The sequence below is a fragment of the Rhinolophus ferrumequinum genome, chromosome X, assembly GCF_004115265.2.
Source record: "Rhinolophus ferrumequinum isolate MPI-CBG mRhiFer1 chromosome X, mRhiFer1_v1.p, whole genome shotgun sequence".
NCBI classification, from domain to species: domain Eukaryota; kingdom Metazoa; phylum Chordata; class Mammalia; order Chiroptera; family Rhinolophidae; genus Rhinolophus; species Rhinolophus ferrumequinum.
Genome location: NC_046284.1, coordinates 65,980,990 through 65,985,748, shown reverse-complemented (window position 1 = coordinate 65,985,748; position 4,759 = coordinate 65,980,990). Strand labels below are relative to the sequence as shown.

At 39.4% G+C, this 4,759-nt stretch overlaps 1 pseudogene; it reads left to right on the top strand.

Annotated features, from left to right (window-relative positions):
• The first annotated feature begins 428 nt into the window (after positions 1-428).
• Positions 429-1,695, top strand: LOC117013112 (E3 ubiquitin-protein ligase makorin-1-like; annotated as a pseudogene).
• Positions 1,696-4,759: the final 3,064 nt, after the last annotated feature.

The following is a 4,759-nucleotide window of genomic DNA, read 5'->3' as shown; positions in this document are numbered from 1 at the left end:
AGTAGTTCTGTCCACTGAGAAAATACAGAATTAAAGAAATAATGACACTCCAGGAAAATGAGCATACTTAGCATACAGTTCTTGGTTTCTGAAACCATACTTCAGAAATAACCAGGGCTCCTTGGAGAAATGACTGAATTTAGGATGGGAATAGAGAATACAGAAGATGAGCTTGCAGAAAATATAGAAGTGAATTAAATATTTTCAAAAGTATGCAAAGATGTGGATATTTCAAAGGGCCACAGGAAGCAACTGAAAGGGCTCCCAAAGGCTTAAATGGGAACAATATATATAGTGTTGGATTATAACACAAAGTGAAAATAACAATGAGTCTATACTTATATAAATGATCAAATAAATAAATAAATAGAAATGGAGGAGATCCCCATCCTCTGGCCTCTGTCCAAGATAAGCCTCGTATGTATTTCATGCATGGGGTTTGTAAGGAAGGTGATAATTGTTGCTACTCACATGACCTCTCTGACAGTCCATACAGTATACTGTGCAAGTGTTTTCAGTGAGGGTACTGTATTTACGAAGACTGCTGCAGATATGAGCACAGCAAGCCATTAAAACCGGAAGAAGCGACTGAAACAGATCCAACTATAAAGGCGTCCCTTGCTGCTTTCTCAAGTCTCATCCACAGTTGGACCGATTGTTGAAATGAATACCGGCGAGGCCAAGTCAAGAAATTCAAACTTTGCAACTGTAGGAGCAGGTTCAGAAGACTGGGTGAATGCCGTTGAGTTTGTTCCTGGCCAGCCCAACTGTGGCAGGACTTCCCGTTCCTGCACTGAAGCACCCCTGTAGGGCTCAGTGACCAAGGAAGACTCTGAGAAGGAGCAAAGTGCAGTGGAAACAAAGCAGCAGCTTTGCCCGTACGCCGTGGTGAAAGAGTGTGTGTATCTCCACAGAGACTCCTGTGAGATGTGTGGGCTGCAAGTCCTCCACCCAGTAGATGGGGTCCAGATATCAGAGCATATAAAATCTTGCATTGAGGCCCATGAGGACAGGGAGCTGTCATTTGCTGTCCAGTGCAGCAAGGATATGGTGTGTGGCATCTGCAGGGAGGTGGTCTACGAGAAAGCCAACACTAGCGAGCGCCTCTTTGGTATCCTGTCCAACTGCAGCCACACCTACTGTCTCAGGTGTATTCACCAGTGGAGGAGTGCAAAGCAATGTGAGAGCAAGATCATAAAGTCCTGCCCCAAATGTCGGATCACATCTAACTTTGTCATTCCATGTGAGTACTGGGTGTAAGAGAAAGAAGAGATGCAGAAACTCATTCAGAAATACAAGGAGGCCATGAGCAACAAGGCATGCAGGTATTTTGATGAAGGACGTGGGAGCTGGCCATTTGGAGGGAACTGTTTTTATCCCGATGGCCACAGAGAGGGACCACAGAGACAGAAAGTGGGAACATCAAGCAGATACCAGACCCAACAAAGCAACCACTTCTGGGAGCTCATTGAGAAAAGACAGAACAGCAACCCCTTTGACAAAAACGAAGAAGAGGTGGCCACCTTTGAGTTGGGTGAGATGTTGCTTACGCTTTTGCTTGCAGGTGGGAATAGTGACATGACAGACTCTGCAGACGAGTGGGACTTGTTTCACAGGAGCTGTGCCCTGTGGTGGGGTGGAAGAGCCCGTTTCTCTCATAGGCAGGCCTGTCAACTCCAGGTACTGTCGGAATAACTTTTACCCAGGGCCTGTCTTCTCAACAATCCCTCACCTTTCCCCACAGAGTGAGTTGTTGTTTTTCTGCTTAAAAAAGTTACAAAAATAAATCTTAAAGCTATTTTTTTTTTTTGGTAACATGAACTTAACTGTCAGACAGTTAGTATAAGTTTGTTGCGTCATCTGTTTTCAATCCTATTCACACAGCTCTTAGGGTAGTGTTTATGGACTTTTCACACTCATTTTGAGGTCCCCAGGCTCACAAGTAACAGCACCGGCCCTGCTTTGAGGTTCAAGGAGAGGTGCGATGGGTGAAGGTTCTGAACTGTGGCAAGCAGCCTTCTGCTACAGGAACTTGAGGTTCCTGGTGAAATCTGCACGTCTGTGTTTTTATTTCTGTTCTCTAGCCTGTAACCCCCACTCTGTGCTCTTGTTCTGTGATTTTGGCCTCTTGTTTAATTAATTGCACACTAGTAATACTACTGGGTAACCAGATGTGAATGTGCTGAGATTTTTACTGTCTTTAGTGTGATAGGAATATTGTGAAAGAACACACATAAAAGATAGAGTGGCATAAAAGAAATGCAGAGTTGGAAGTTGACACACAGGGCTGATAGACGTGGCTGGTGTGAGTGTGAGTGTGTGATAAGCTCATTTCTGCCTAGGCAAGGCATTCTTAGCCTTAGTGGAAAACCTTGGTTTAGTCACTTCAGCCTAGTGTGGCAAATAGATCTTACAGGACAAAGCAGCATGTTGGTAGCTGTTAATAAAGCAGTGCTACTGCTGTCTGTCTACATAAACAAAGAAATGGGCTTAGCCATAGGGGTTAAAATTATCTGCTTAACCCATATATTAACACAAACTGGGTCTTGGACACAAAGTTGTATTTAATGTTTAATGATCTCTTAGCCTTCCCAGTCCAGAAACTTTCTGACAAAACTTCATCCTCCTTTGAGGGGTTATGTTGTTGGGTTTTTGTATTTGTTTTTGTGGGCGTTTGCCTCATTCCATCCCTGAGCTTTGCAGGTAGACAGATGTGATTCAGAACTATGTTCTAAGGTGTTTCTTGTAGTGGGGTCTTTGGTTTGCAATAATAGGTCATGCTTTCCCACTAAAGGCGGGGAGGGGTGGTAATCCACGAGACAAGTTGTTAGAAGGATTCCTTGATCAGAAATTTTTAGCTGTGTGTTTTGTTGCTCTTTTTTTTCTGAAAATAACTTGGAGATGCTCCTGAGTTGTCCATCTACTGCTTTGATTCCTTGGATCCCACCCAGTGTTTCACTTTAAGAGAAAACAATTAATTGTTACGGAAGTCTGTGCATTTTGCAGCTACCCTTTTGTAAAAAGCACTTTTCCCAAATAAAACAATAAATAAATAAATAAATAAATAAATAAATAAATAAATAAATAAATGGAAAACAGAAATCTAGCATGAAGTGTTCCAAATAGTTTAGGTGGGTATGTCATCCTAAATGATGGAAAGTGTAATTCCCCACCTGTAGTGTGCTCGTTATGCAGACTGACTTTCTTTCAAAATGTATAGTATACAGAGAGGGGTGAAAAAGAGTTTCTTTACAGTGTACAAACCTGACAACCATTACTTTGGTCAAATGATCAAGATTAACATCTTTAGCAATAAGACAAATTGATAATATGCAACCTTAATAACAATGTGATAAAAGTTACACTTTACCTCTAGGGTCTTCTTCCTAATGACTCATAATCCTGTTCTTATCATAAGGAAAACATAAGGTAAATTTCAATAGTGGGACATCTTACCTGATGTCAGTACTTCTCAAAACTGTCAACGTTATCAAAAAAAAAAAAGAAAGTCTGAGAAAATTTCAAAGCCAAAAAGAACCTAAAGAGCTATAACAACTAAATGTAACATTGTATTCTGGATGGGATACAGGATCAGGAAAAAAGTACATTAGGTTTAAAACCAAGTAAATCTAAAAATAAAATATGAATTTTACTTAATAATAAAGTATCAAAATTGGTTTCTTAACTGTAACAAATCATACTCATGTAAGATCTTAATAAAGGTGGAAACTGGATGTGGGATGTATTGGAACTCTCTGTATTATCCTCTTAATTTTTCTGTAAATCTAAAGCTGTTGTAAAATATAAATGGCATTAGAAATTAAGGTAATATTAAAATATTCTTAGAAAATTAAAAATTGAGTGAATGTATTCCCTGAAGACCACCATAAAGCAAATGGTAAATAAGTGCTGAAGAAAAATGATCTCAGATGTTAAGTAAGTAATAAAGCAAGATACCAAGAAAAAGTGAATGTGAGCATAATCTTAACATTAACAGTATGAAACAATCCTAATAGTAATATCATTTGGGGGTTCTCATATCTATATCTGTATCTGTGTTTGTATGTATACACACCACATAATTAAAATAAATAACAAAAACATTAAGTAAAAATGAAGGCGATAAAGGTAATTTAAAGTGTTACTAATCATTTATATTTTCCAGGAACAAATTAATCACCAATATATATTACATTTTAGTAAATTAAGAATGCATGCTAAATCTCTAGGAGTAATTACAAGGTCTGACAATTAATTTCGTGAACTCATCCTAGAAAAAGTGCTACATACCTCATTGCTGGATATCACTAGGTCACCTTTGAAGTACTCCCCTTGGGAAGCTATGCACTAATCCTAGGGCCTAGTCCACCCTTCAAAGCAATTTTGGATCTCTTTTTCTGGAATGGCCATCAGAGCTGTCATCGTATTATCCTTGATGTCCTGAATGTCATCAAAATGTCTTCCTTTCAATAGTTCTTCTATCTTTGGGTAAAGAAAGAAGTCACTGGGGGCCAGAACAGGTGAGCAGGGAGGGTGTTCCAATATAGTTATTTGTTTACTGGCTAAAAACTCCCTCACAGACAGTGTCATGGGAGCAGTACTTTGTCGTGATGTAAGAGCCATGAACTGTTGGTAAAAAGTTCCGGTCATTTTTGCCTAACTTTTTCATGCATCCTTTTCAGCGCTTCCAAATAGTAAACTTGGTTAACTGTTTGTCCAGCTGGTATGAATTCATAATGAATAATCCCTCTGATATCCA